Below are 15437 nucleotides of genomic sequence, written 5' to 3'. Positions count from 1 at the left end.
AGCTGGTCCATTTCAGTTTGGCATGGATTCAGTCATAAATCCATGAAACTCTATAGAATTAGGGCCAGGGTTAGAAAAAATAGTGAAAAAAGTGAAAGTGTATATTTTCTTATTAATTTTTCCCTACTATGCTCTCCCCAAGCAACCTGATGCTCTCCAAATGGTTTGGCCAATTTTCATGAGGCTATCCTAGTATGACCAAGCTAAAGGAACAGCCTTTAAAGCTACCAGAAAGAACATCTTGCCTCTTCTTTCCTTAATACATACATTGAATGTGCATTTTTTCCATAATAAATGTAATTTTGGACAGCTATTGATCAAAGAATGGCATTGCAAACTCCAAAGAAAAAATGAGTTCCACATAATAGTCTAGGACAGTGGTTCTCAAGCTGTGGTCCATGGATATCTGAGGGGCCTCAATGTCATCATCACAGGGAAGGCTTGAAAAAAAATTACGATTTAAATCTTGAATTAAGTCTTGGGAGTCCATGGCCATGGGCCATGGCTACAAAAGGTATTTAAAGGGGGGGGGGGTGTTCATGCTGAAGAAAAGGTTGAGGAGCACTGAACTAGGAAATGTGAACTACTGTTCATCAATATACTAGGATTGTGAATAGCTCCAGAAGTTCATGAATCTTTGAAAGTGCTTTCCTGATGCAAAGTGGTCCCTCATTTCTAAGGATAAGGTTCACGCTGCTGTGGAGATTAATTAGTAAGAAATGGCAAAGATTTGTGAAGGTTTAGTTTTATGTTGAGTCTGATTTTGAGGACTGGGTGAAATGTGCCTTTCATGTCTGATGTATCTTCTGGGATAAAAGCATATTGTCTGGTCCCAACCACATGTTACTTCCATTATCCTTTCTTTTATGAATTTATCTCCCCCCACCCCCTCTCTATCTTTCTTCTCCTCAAACTGACCGTTAATTTCTGGGTCCGTACAAATTCCATTCCATTGACTGTGATCCTCACAAGCTTTCTCTATATCGATCACATTAATGTCTGTTCTTGGTTCTCTGAGCCAACCTGTCAAAGAATATGTCCTAACATCTCCCTTCTGAGGGGGAAAAACATGTTCCAAATGTGTTCTTAAATGCAACATTAATTGCGAGATTTAATGCATTTTTTAAAATGTTGCTTATTGTGTAAATGGCATTTAATCGACCTGTTCAAAAATAACCAGCAGATAATTTCACCTACAGCTTGTTTTTAATAGCTCATTTGAAAGTTTGGCGAAAGGCCTAAAAATACCCATTTCCAAGTGCCTCAGATAAAACTGAATGAATATGATGGCATTGTGCAAAGAAGTAGACAATGAAAGGTAATAATTTAACAAAAGTCAGAGGACAAAATAATTTGTTTGACTTTAATTATACAATTCAGCCACAATCTTGAAAGCTACAGACAGCACATGCTGGGCAATAATGAAATCTAATAACAGGCTAGGCCATGTCTTAAATCACACATTATAGAACTTGGGATGAATAAGGTTGTCTTCCTGACAGCTCATCAAGCCAAGGAGTAATGTACAACTAAACATTTAGCCAGAGATGCATCATCTTCCAGGAGAATGACAGTAAATCTTCCAGGAGAATGCCTTGGTAAGGCCACACTTGGAATACTGCATTAGTTTTGGTTGCCATGATGTAAAAAATATATTGAGACTCTAGAAATAATGCAAAGAAGAGCAGCAAATATGATTAAGGGACTGGTGGCTAAAACATATAGAGAACAGTTGCAGGAACTGGGTATGTCTAGTTTAATGAAAAGAAGGACTAGGGAGACATGATTGTGAGCAGAGCCTGGTTACAAGCGGAGTGCCACAAGGGTCTGTGCTAGGTCCTATTCTTTTTAATATCTTTGTGAGTGACATAGGGGAAGGTTTGCCTATTTGCCGATGACTCTAAAGTGTGCAATAGGGTTGATACTCCTGGAGGCGTCTGCAATATGACAAATGGTTTAGCTTTACTAGATAAGTGGTCAAAGCAATGGAAACTGCAGTTTAATGTCTCCAAATGTAAAATAATGCACTTGAGGAAAAGGAATCCTCAATCTGAGTATTGTATTGGCAGTTCTGTGCTAGCAAAAACTTCAGAAGAGAAGGATTTAGGGGTAGTGATTTCTGACAGTCTCAAAATGGGTGAAAAGTGCAATCAGGCAGTAGGGAAAGCAAGTAGAATGCTTGTCTGCACAGCTAGAGGTATAACAAGCAGGAAGAGGGAGATTGTGATCCCGCTGTATAGAGCGCTGGTGAGACCACATTTGGAATACTGTGTTCCGTTCTGGAGACCTCACCTACAAAAAGATATGGATCAAACTGAACGGGTCCAAAGACGGGCTACAAAAATGGTAGAAGGTCTTAAGCATAAAACATATCAGAAAAGACTTCATGAACTCAATCTGTATAGTCTGGAGGACAGAAGGGAAAGGCGGGACATGATTGAAACATTTAAATATGTTAAAGGGTTAAATAAGGTTCAGGAGAGAAGTGTTTTTAATAGGAAAGTGAATCCAAGAACAAGGGGTCACAATCTGAGGTTAGTTGGGGGAAAGATTAGAAGTAACATGATAAAATATTATTTTACTGAAAGAGTAGTAGATGCTTGGAACAAACTTCCAGCAGACGTGGTTGGTAAATCCACAGTCACTGAATTTAAACATCCCTAGGATAAACATATATCCATCTTAAGATAAAATACAGGAAATAGTATAAGGGCAGACTAGATGGACAATGAGGTCTTTTTCTGCCATCAATCTTCTATGTTTTGTATATTTCTATTGCCACAAAGAAGAGGGAGTCAGGCTGTTCTCTAAAGCACCTGAGGGAAGAACAAGAAGCAATGGGTAGAAACAAGGAAAGAAGTAACTGAGAACTAAGGAGAACTTTTCTGACAGTTAGAACAATTAATCCATGGGAAAGTTTGCTTTAGAAGTTGTGTGAATGCTCCAACACTGGAATTTTTTCAGAAGAAGTTGGATAGTCATTTGTCTGAAGTGATGTAGAATTTCCTTCCTAAGCATGGGGTTGGTTCCAATTCTAATAAATAAACAAACAGATTGCTGGTGCTGGTTTGTGGATCGTCATGTTTGTGATGATGATCTTTTCTTTTTCTTTCCTCAGTTACATTTTGGGGATGAAAGTCACTGCTCCATTTGTGAAACTCCGTTGGTGAGGGAAGAATGGAGATTCTTGATTTCACTGAAGCTTGAGGCAACCCATCCTTTCGGCTGCCACATACCAGCTGCCTCTCAGTTGTGCCTGACACTTCTTGTAAAGAGGAGAGACACGGCTAGATGTGGCTAAAGAAATCTCATCTGTGGAGGAGCTGGACTATTTTTGAAGTATTTCTAAGAGCAGCATCTTGGACAATGCGAGGCAAAATAATAAACAGGATGAATAGGATTTTAGTCCTCTTGAAAGTATCTTCAGCTGGCTTTGATTCCATGGACAAACAAAAAAAGAGCTTTTAAACCTTAGAGGGGAAACTAAAAAGAAAAGAAAATACTATAGAGATGGCATTATTTCATTATTTCAACTGACTCCTATTCATCCCATTTCATTATAGTTGGGCTTTTGTATATGTAGATCAACCATATGGTCGTACACAATTCTAGGGGGAAAAAACTTGTTGGATTAAAGGAGGCTGTATAAAGTGGAAAAACAAATATTAAGAAGCAACATAGGCACTAGAAGTGGGTCTTGTTGCAATCCAGAAGGAACAAGAGAATGCCACTTTATAGAGCCAGGGTGGTGCAGTGATTGGAGTGCAGTACTGCAGGCTATTTCAACTAACTGCTAGCTGTGTAGTTCAGCAGTTCAAATCTCATCACCGGCTCAATGTTGACTCAGCCTTCCAGCCTTCCGAGGTGGGTAAAATGTGAACCCAGATTGTTGGGGGCAATATGTTGATTCTGTAAACCGCTTAGAGAGGGCTTTAAAGCACTATGAAGTGGTATATAAGTCTAAATGATATTGTACATGTGTGAATAGACATGCACACATACACAAATAGGAGGCTAAAGTAATTGTCACAATGATAAAAGAAAAGCCAGCTATCAAAACAGCATACAGATGTAAACTATCACATCATTGCAAGTGAAGAGATGACTAATCTGTTGCAAAGAAAAATAGAAATAAAAATGTATAGGTGACTCATTTGAACGTAAAACACTTACTGGAAATCTTGGGATATAGCTTTCCCTTTTCTTGTAATAAATACTATTAATCAAAATTCTTGGATTAACTATTTTTAGTCCATTCTGCAAGGAAAGTGTTCTGACTGCTATAAAAAAAAAGAATGACAAAAGTACAGAGATCAGCTAAAATAAAATGCAACAAAACAAAACAAAAAAAATATGAAAATAGTTCTGCTATGGACTTAAGTGAGCTGCCATACACAGGAGGCAGTGCACATGTGCGCACGCTCACATTTGCGAACTGGTAGGGAAGGGAAGTGAATATCACCCCTGCATCACATGGGAAAATTTTGAAAGGATCTTGCAAGGATCCCTCAAGCCTACCTTACTTGGCACATTCAGTACTTGTCGTTCCTCTATTTTGAGATCTCTTAGCAGGAAGATCAAAAACCTAATTTCAGGTGATCTACAGTGGTACCTCTACCTACAAATGCCTCTACTTATGAACTTTTCCAGATAAGAACCGGGTGTTCAAGATTTTGTTGCCTCTTCTCATTTTCCACTTACAAACCCGAGCCTCGAAACTGTAACCGGAAAAGACAGGGAGAAGCCTCCATAAGGCCTCTCTAGGAATCTCCTGGGAGGAAACAGGGTGGAAATGGTGGGGAGAAGCCTCCATGGGGCCTCTCTAGGAATCTCCTGGGAGGAAACAGGGCCTCCACCCTCCCTGCGGTTTCCCCAATTGCACACATTATTTGCTTTTACATTGATTCCTATGGGAAAATTGCTTCTTCTTACAAATTTTTCTACTTAAGAACCTGGTCACGGAATGAATTAAGTTCATAAATAGAGGTACCACTGTATTGATAGCCGGAAAATACTATCTTGAATTAGATAAAATAGAAATGATGTAACTCTGTTCCAGATAATTTATATATTGGTCTCTCATCAAGACATTTTCTTTTCTTCCAATAATCTTTTCTCTTCTTCTTTGACTGTTTTTATCCAGTTCTCCATAATTGGTATAGAAAATGAGAGCTCTAATGAAATAGTGTCATAAACAGGGGAAATGAAACCATTTCATCTTTTTGTTGCACGATTAAAATTTGATCCAGTAAGCTCTTTGCTATTTCATTGTTCAAAAAGCATTTATATTTGGAAAAAAGGAATGATTTAAGAATCATCAATTCCATCAGCGAGATGACATTTCGTCACCACAAACTGTATCAAACTTTATTTCCAACGAGAACTTGGCTCCCCCCCCCCCTTTGGGATGAATTAAAATATGCCAAATATAATATTAAGCATTACAATGTAACTGAACCCATGGGCAATTAAGCTTTCTTTTTCTCTCAGCCTACTGGTGTGTTGGAGAGTAGGAGAACCTTTCAAAGTACTCAGTAAAGTGTTTCACAAAGTCATATTTTGTCCACAGAGAAATAAATAAACATTTTTCTATTGCTGAGAACATGGAACTGAACTACGGTTGAGAGATCAGACTATAGTTCGTCACTAATTATATATGAGTTCATTTATTGACTTTTAGATTAAATCCTCGGAGGACAGTTTTGAAAATCGAAAATAGAACATCTTTTCAAATCCTGCTTGCTAGTTCAGATTTGTTTATTTTTTTTAAAATACATGTTTTTAAGGAACATGCAAAACTCAGCTGTAAGAAGAATCTAAAATGGTAAAACATCTATTTTGGAAGTATCTGGAAATTCTACTGAATTCACAATCTCCCTCTTCCTCCTTGTTATACCTCTAGCTATGCAGCCAAGCATCCTACTTGCTTTTCCTACTGCCCGACCACACTGCTCACCCATTTTGAGGCTGTCAGAAATCACTACCCCTAAATCCTTCTCTTCTGAAGTTTTTGCTAACACAGAACTGCCAATGCAATACTCAGATTGAGGATTCCTTTTCCCCAAGTGCATTATTTTATATTTGGAAACATTAATCTGCAGTTTCCATTGCTTTGACCATTTATCTAGTAAAGCTAAATCATTTGCCATATTACAGGTCATGCACAGCTGTTCATACACACACACACACACACACACACACACACACACAAATTGCATTCTACAATTTTCCATAATTGTTCTAGGAGAGTTGAAAAAGAGGAACTAATCACAGAAAGCCCCAAATATGTGAATTCTTCATTAATGAAGAAACAAAGAAAATTGCTTATGGATGGATTTTTAATGTAGTTACTAAGTTCAACAAAAAATATATTTTTCACTTCTTCTTCTGTCCCAGGACTATTCTTAGATCCAACCAAGAAATGTCTTTAGATTCACTTAGCACAAGACTATCCAGCACGGAAAAAAAATAAAAAATCAGGAGATTCAGATAGTTCCAATGCGTATAAAGATTTATTACAAGCTTGAGTTATTTGCAGAATCTAATGGTCAAGGAAAATAAGAAGAAATTAAGAAGACATTCAAGGCCATTCAAGATTATTCCTAATCCCTTGACTGCAATAATGCATTATAATAACATTTAGATTTAGACTTATATACAGCTCCATAGTGCTTAACAGCACTCTCTAAGCAGTTTACAGTGTCAACATATTGCTCCCAACAATCTGGGTCCCTATTTTACTGTTTTCAAGGGAGGCTGAATCTGCCTTGAGCCCATCAGGATTAAACTCCAGACTGTAGACTTAGTTTACCTGCAATACTGCATTCTAATCACTGTGCCATCAGGACAATAATACTATTTAGTGTTAATTATTTATTTTCAAGGGAACTCTCCATCATAACTGCGACATGTCAAAATCAACCAAGATACTACTAGTACTGTATCTTTATTTAGCTCTATGCATTGTGCTATTGCCAGAATATGAAATGAATATATTTAAGACTTTAAATTCTGCTATTAATACATCCATGATTAATTGATTGATTGTGAGATCTCGACTCAATGTTAATTATTAGCAACTACTGTATATGGATAGCTTTTCCAGGATGGTCCATCTCATACTGCATTCAGTTTTGGTCGTTATGATGTAAAAAAGATGTGGATTGGACAATGGCACCCTCTCTCCCTTGTCTTTCAATGCTACCACTCAATCTCCCAACAATTATTTATCTATCTATCTATCTATCTATCTATCTATCTATCTATCTATCTATCTAGTTAGTTAGTTAGTTATTTGATTTGTATGCCGCCCCTCTCCGTAGACTTGGGGCGGCTAACAAAAATAATAAAAACAGCATGTAACAAATCTAATATTTAAAACCACAAAAAACCCTTATTAAAAACCAAACATACACACAAACATACCATGTATAAATTGTAAGGGCCTAGGGGGAAGGAATATCTCAGTTTCCCCATGCCTGACAGCAGAGGTGGGTTTTAAGGAGTTTACGAAAGACAAGTGGGTGGGGGCAATCCTAATCTCCAGGGGGAGCTGGTTCCAGAGGCCCGGGGCCGTCACAGAGAAGGCTCTTCCCCTGGGTCCCGCCAGATGGCATTGTTTAGTCGATGGGACCCTGAGAAGGCCAACTCAGTGGGACTTAACTGTTCGCTGGGATTCGTGCGGCAGAAGGCGGTCCCGGAGATATTCTGGTCCGATGCCATGAAGGGCTTTATAGGTCATAACCAACACTTTGAATTGTGACTGGAAACTGATCCTCAACCAATGCAGACTGCGGAGTGTTGGTGTGACATGGGCATACCTAGGGAAGCCCATGATTGTTCTCGCAGCTGCATTCTGCACAATCTGAAGTTTCCGAACACTTTTCAAAGGTAGCCCCATGTAGAGAGTGTTACAGTAGTCGAGCCTCTAGGTGATGAGGGCATGAGTGACTGTGAGCAATCCCTCACTCAACAATGCTGGAAATGAAAGATGTTTTAACATCCATTTGATCCCTTATTCCATGTTCTTCTTTTCCATAACTCTTTGTTGCATGCTCCTCCCTCCTTCTCTTTTTCTATCTCCACGATTCATATCTGCAATTGTCCACTAAGCTTTTTGGGTCAGTATTCTTCCCATCTCCATTTACAACCAACCTTTCTATAATGTATCTTACTCCTATACTGAACATCTCCAGCCATGAATATCAGCCCATATTCCAGAATCCACATAAGCATTGCAAACAAAGCCTGCAAAATGTTGAGGTGCAGTGGGAGAATGGGACGAGAAGAATGCTACTGCTAAAAATGGTTTAGAAAAAAACCCCAGACAACAATGTCAATGCTACTTAAAATAGTAATCATGAAAAATTCTGACTTGACATTGTCCTCAGGGTACCATGACATTCACTGGGCCAAGTAGATTAAATGGTGGTTGAGTTTCACAAATCTAAACTAAAGAAATTCATGATCAATTTTGGCTTACATTTGAAGTAACTGTTAAGACTTGAATATAGGTGAAAAGTGATATATAAGAGTCAACCATCTGGTAAGCAGGTTTTTAAAATCAGTTTTGCCTACTGAACACCAGCAATGACATCTATTTACCTTCCCTACCAGTTTGGAAGTAAGTATGCGCCCCCATCAAGCGTACTTTTTCACCCTCTGCACATGTGCAGAAGGCTTTGCACATGCATAGAGTGTAAAAACAAGGAAATTGTGATATCTGGGTGCTCTGTCAAGCTCTCTGGTAGAATCCTCCCAAAAATGCACAGATACAATTTCAGACACACACACGTTTGAAAATTCAAAACAATGTTCTTTATACCAAAAATGCAAATAAACAGAGCACTCTTTTTGTATAGTAAAGAGCACTTGTCTCCAAACAAATGGGTAATTTGTACAAGTCCCTTATCAGTTCTGTGATACTTAGCTTGCAGCTGTGAGGCAATTCACAGTCCTTCTTCTTTCACAAAGTGAAACACACTTTGCTCTGGGTTAGTTTCAAAGCGGGGAAAAATCAGCACACAAACATCAAAGTCAGCAAAGCAGTCACGAAACACAACGATCAGATAATCCTCCACAATGGCCAAACCCACAGGCTGCTATTTATAGCAGCCTCACTAATTACCACAGCCCCACCCAACCACAGGTGGCCTCATTTTCTTTGATAATAATCTCTCAGTTGTTGTTGCCTATGCATCGCTCTCCGCATGCGTGGCTGTATCATTAACTCTTGTTCTGAATCCAAGGAGGAGCTAGATAATTGATCTCTTTCTGAGCTGTCTGCCACACTCTCCTCCTCCCTGTCACTCATGTCTTCTTGGTCAGAGGAGCCTTCATCATCAGATTCCACAGGGGGCAAAACAGGCCTGCAGCATGTGGATGTCTCCCCCACATCCACAGTCTTTGGGGCAGGAGCAGGGCCAGAGCTAACCACAACACTGGGAGAATGAGCAGAGCCTCACGCTACTGTTGCCACTGGTTGTCCTAATCACTGGTGGTTGCTGCTACCAGTATGCCCAAAGCAGACCCTACCAGTAGCATTTTACCATTGATCAACACCTGTTCCACACTATCTTTGCTTTTGTGAAGAGATTTTGTTATTGCCGTAAAAAAAAACAACATTCTAGGACAGTGGCTATATTTAACAGAACTTCTCATTCCTTTAGTCTTAAAACTAAACAGCAGAGGTGACAATTTCCAAGAAGCTTAAATATGAACATTGCGAGCACCATGGAAGTAATAACTGATGCATATTATGGAGCTTTATTGAGATTGGCTTTTGAACAGGTGAACTGTGTTAGTTAATTACAATTAGATGCTAACAATGAATTTAAATATATTTGAAATGGGAACATTTGTATTAATGGGATTACTGAACTGAAGTAAATGAACCCAAGAAAATACCCCACTGTATCCTGTATAATAATTGAGATCTACAAAGTAGAATATATTTTTTAAAAATCCTAAAGGACAGTACCTTAGAGTTATGAAGCTACTTATTTAGGGACATGTCTTTTTATTATATGAAAGGCTCAGTTGAGCAACAATTGATAAATAAATTGAACAGCAAAAAAATAAATACAAATGTAATAACAGAACAGAGTAATCTGATTTGTTGATGTTCTTTATTGCTGTAATGACATATTAGTAAGTATTTGACTATTTATTTATTTCCAAAACATTAACAGCATGGTGCAAAATTTTATAAGAATTGGTATATTTTCCTGTTACTTTGCTCAAAGAAACAGTTAATCTCTTAAAATTCCTTGTATCATGCTGAGTTTAAATAGAAATATAAGTTTTGGTGGATCATCTATTAAAGTTCTAAATAGATGTCTGTAAAGATTCTCAGACATCCAGGTCATAGTTGTCTCAAATGTGTTTTTTCAAAAGCAACTGGGATGTTCTTTTCCCCCGCACTTGATTAAGACATTTCACTTCTCAGAATAATATAATTAATATATGATTAATTCCTATATATTTGGTATTTTTATTCTGGTAATATTTAAAATTGCTGTCTTTTCTTTTATGTATACTGAGAGCAGTTGCACCAAGACAAATTCCTTATGTGTCCAATCACACTTGCTATTCTATTCTATTCTATTCTATTCTATTCTATTCTATTCTATTCTATTCCATTCCATTCCATTCCATTCCATTCCATTCCATTCCATTCCTTTCCTTTCCTTTCCTTTCCTTTCCATTCCATTCCATTCCATTCCATTCCATTCTAAATATTGCAATACAGTAGAACCCCGACTTACGAGACTAATTGGTTCCGGAAGGAGGCTCGTAAGTCAGAACGCTCGTATGACGAAACATTGTTTCCCATAGGATGTAAAGTCAATTAATCCGTGCAACAAAAAAAACCAACGCTGCCGCCGACTGCGGAAGTTAGCGTTCAGAGACAGCTGCGAAGCGGCGCACGTGTTTTAAAACGTGGCAGCCGGCCTGGGGGGCTCGGGGGCTTCCCCCCGAGCCCCCCAGGCCGGCTGTGACATTTTAAAACACGCGCGCCGCTTTGCAGCTGTCTCCTGAAGCCGAACGCAGTAAAAAAGCCATTTGGCTACGGGGTGTATTCTCCCTTCTTAACCGGGCAGTTGCAGCTTCTTTCTGTTTAGCGCAGCGTTCGAGCGCTAAACAGAAAGAAGCTGCAACTGCCCGGTTAAGAAGGGAGAATCCACCCCGTAGCCAAACGGCTTTTTTTACTGTTTAGCGCTAGAACGCTGTGCTGCGGAAGCCCCCGAGCCCCCCAGGCTGGCTCTGACGTTTTAAAACACGCGCGCCACTTCGCAGCTGTCTTCTGAAGCCGGAACGCTAACTTCCGCGTTCGGTTTCAGAAGACAGCTGTAAAGCGGTGCGCGTGTTTTAAAACGTCAGAGCCGGCCTGGGGGGTTCGGGGGGAAGCCCCCGAGCCCCCCAGGCCGGCTCTGACGTTTTAAAACACGCGCGCCACTTCGCAGCTGTCTTCTGAAGTCGGAACGCTAACTTCCGCGTTCGGTTTCAGAAGACAGCTGCAAAGTGGTGCGCGTGTTTTAAAACGTCAGAGCCGGCCTGGGGGGCTCTGACATTTTAAAACACGCGCGCCACTTCGCAGCTGTCTTCTGAAGCCGGAACGCTAACTTCCGCGTTCGGTTTCAGAAGACAGCTGCAAAGCGGTACGCGTGTTTTAAAACGTCAGAGCTGGCCTGGGGGGCTCGGGGGCTTCCCCCCGAGCCCCCCAGGCCGGCTGCCACATTTTAAAACACGCGCGCCGCTTTGCAGCTGTCTTCTGAAACCGAACGCGGAAGTTAGCATTCCGGCTTCAGGAGACAGCTGCGAAGTGGCGCGCGTGTTTTAAAACGTCAGAGCCGGCCTGGGGGGTTCGGGGGGAAGCCCTCGAGCCCCCCAGGCCGGCTCTGACGTTTTAAAACACGCGCCACTTCGCAGCTGTCTTCTGAAGTCGGAACGCTAACTTCCGCGTTCGGTTTCAGAAGACAGCTGCAAAGTGGTGCGCGTGTTTTAAAACGTCAGAGCCGGCCTGGGGGGCTCTGACATTTTAAAACACGCGCGCCACTTCGCAGCTGTCTTCTGAAGCCGGAACGCTAACTTCCGCGTTCGGTTTCAGAAGACAGCTGCAAAGCGGTACGCGTGTTTTAAAACGTCAGAGCTGGCCTGGGGGGCTCGGGGGCTTCCCCCCGAGCCCCCCAGGCCGGCTGCCACATTTTAAAACACGCGCGCCGCTTTGCAGCTGTCTTCTGAAACCGAACGCGGAAGTTAGCATTCCGGCTTCAGGAGACAGCTGCGAAGTGGCGCGCGTGTTTTAAAACGTCAGAGCCGGCCTGGGGGGCTTGCCAGCACCCCCCCAGCACCCCAGGCCGGCTGCAACCTTTTAAAACACGCGGGATACGAGCGCCAAGGAGCTGTCTCCTGAAGCCGAGACAGCTCCTTGGCGCTCGTATCCCGAATGTGAGCTCGGGAGGCGAACAAAAATGTCGCTCCCCTCCCAGCTCTTATCTCGAGTAGCTCGTAAGTAGAGCTGCTCGTATGTCGAGGTTCCACTGTAACTATAAGAGGCTAACAAATAGAACAGAGGTATAATAGATCTTGGAGGTCATCTAGTCCAACCCCATGCTCTATCAGAAAATGTCTGTCTAGATAGAACACCCATACCTTCTGAAGGCAAGCTGTTCCATTGGTTAATTTTTTTCATGGTTAGGAAGTTCTCCTTAATTCCAGGTTGCTTTGCTCCTTGATTAGTATCCATCCATTATTTCTTGTCCTGCCCTCTGGAAAAGAAGGTGACTCCTTCTTTGTGGCAGCCCCTCAAACACTGAAATACTTCTATCATGTTACTCTTAGTCCTTCTTTTCTCTAGACTAGCCAAACCTAAATCTTGTAACTGTTCTTTATAAATTTTAGTCTTAGGTCTGTTACATGAAAATAGTAATCCAAAATTCATCACATATGTAAGTTATAGGTATGTTAGATGTGAAAAACATTTATTTATTTATTTATTCATTTGTCCAATACACAAATACATAGGAAGAAAAATAGACATGTAGTAATATATATAAAGGTAAAGTGAATTTAGAGGAGAGGATATATGAAAGAAAGAAAATAATAATAATAATAATAATAATAATAATAATAATAATAATAATAATAATTTATTGGATTTGTATGCCACCCCTCTCCGCAGACTCGGGGCGGCTAACAACAATAATAAACACAACATGTACAATCCAATAATAAAAAACAACTAAAAACCACTATTATAAAACCAAACATACACACAAACATACCATGCATAACTTGTAATGGCCTAGGGGGAAGAGCTATCTCAATTCCCCTATGCCTGGCGGTATAAATGAGTCTTGAGTAGTTTACAAAAAACAGGGAGGGGGGGCAATTCTAATCTCCAGGGGGAGAGAAAGGAAAGACAATTGGACAGGGGACACCAGTGCACTTATGTACGCCCCTTACTGGCCTCTTAGGAACCTGGAGAGGTCAATCGTGGAGAGTCTAAGGGAGAAATGTTGGGGGTTAGGGATAGACACAATTGAGTCCGGCAATGAGTTCCACGCTTCGATAACTCGATTGTTGAAATGATATTTTTTTACAGTCAAGTTTGGCGCGGTTCGTATTAAGTTTGAATCTGTTGCGTGCTCTTGTGTTGTTGCAGTTGAAGCTGAAGTACTCATTGACCGGTAGGACGTAAATAAAGAATAAGAATCAATTTATTTAGATTTCATAAATTCTACTGATATTTTTTTACCCCGTCTACACTTTCAAATTATAGAGGTTATATTACGGTAAGTGTTATTACTTACAAGTTTTCAAAAGACTGACATCTGATCGGAGCAAATTGCTCTGGTTTTACTTGTCATTCTAAGAGCAACTAAAGCAAGTTCAAATCAAAAGCTATTACTCTGGTGGTTATCTTGAAACATCCACACTGGAGTATTATTTGTTTGCCTAGAGCTGGGTCTTCCGATATGCTTTGAGTGCTGTGTAATTTAAGCAACCACAATGGCAGATTTATTATGCCTAACTAGACATCCCAGATTTTTTAGACCTCTAAACAATAAAGTGAAATCTAGATTTCAAACTGAGAGAGAGATGGAGATATTGGCAGGAGAACTGACAGCTCGGAAGACCTATATTTATGAATGTGTAAACATAATTTGAATTCTGTGCATCGAATCTTTAACTGCACAACGAAAAATCAATCCTATTATAACGATAGTCAGCCAGTCAGCTCTCTGATCACATAAGTTGTTGTTGTGTTTTTCCTTTTTCCGAGGAACCAGACATGCCACTATTCTTTGGAAAGAAGAAAGTCAACTAGAAGTTTGAGGAATTGCATTAGTGTCATTGTTTAAATCTCCCTGTCACTTTCAAAGTCAAGAAAAAATGTTTAATTGAATGAGAGTGAATTACTTCAGAAATGCACTAGAGGAATTGTTGAGAAAGTGGTGGCACTCCAACTCCTACAGTCATACGATGTAATGGATTATCTAGACCAGGGATAGGCAAAGTTGGCTCTTCTATGACTTGTGGACTTCAACTCCCAGAATTCCTGAGCCAATCATGCTAGCTGAGGAATCCTGGGAGTTGAAGTCCACAGGTCATAGAAGAGTCAACTTTGCCTCCCCCTGATCTAAACCCTCTTCAATCGGCTTCAGACCTGGCTACAGCATGGAAATTGCTTTGATGATAGTGATGATCCATCAGATCATCCTCTGATGGATGATCTCTGGCAAGCTCGAGATGGGAGTCATTCCTCTATCTTGCTGCTACTTGACCTCTCAGCTGCTATCGATACCATTGACCATGGAATCCTTCTGTGACAACTAAGGGAATTGGGAGTGGGAGGCACTGTGATATGGTGTTTGTTTGTTTGTTGTCTGTCTGTCTGTCTGTTTGTCTGTCGGTCTATCTATCTATCTATCTATCTATCTATCTATCTATCGAGTCCAATACACAATGAAGGTTATAGGAGATATACTTGTAGTAAAATATGTCAGAGAAGGAATAGAAGATATAGGAATAAAATATATCAGTGAAAGAATAGAAGAAAAGATATAGGAGAGACAATAGGACAGGGGATGGAAGGCACGCTAATGCACCTCCTCCCATCTCTCTCTCATCTCGTCCCATCTCTCTGCTAGTCACAGTCAGTGTTGGTAGGAAGACAAAGGTCAACCCACAGACCCTTCTTTCTTTTGCAGGGTTCAGTCTCCTATTTAACATCTTCATGAAACCACTGGGTGAGATCATCCAATGACACAGGATGGGGTATCAACAATATGCTGATGACATCCAGTTATATATATATAAATATATATATATGTCAAATATTTTTTTAGCTGGAATTTTTTAAATTAAGGGAGACTAGGATGGTCCCATTTCGGCCTTGTTCTGGCCTCATCAGCTAGCCACACCCTTCCTTA

This window comes from Erythrolamprus reginae, chromosome 3, assembly GCF_031021105.1.
Source record: "Erythrolamprus reginae isolate rEryReg1 chromosome 3, rEryReg1.hap1, whole genome shotgun sequence".
In the NCBI taxonomy this organism is placed as follows: Eukaryota; Metazoa; Chordata; class Lepidosauria; order Squamata; family Dipsadidae; genus Erythrolamprus; species Erythrolamprus reginae.
This window is presented reverse-complemented; position numbering follows the sequence as displayed.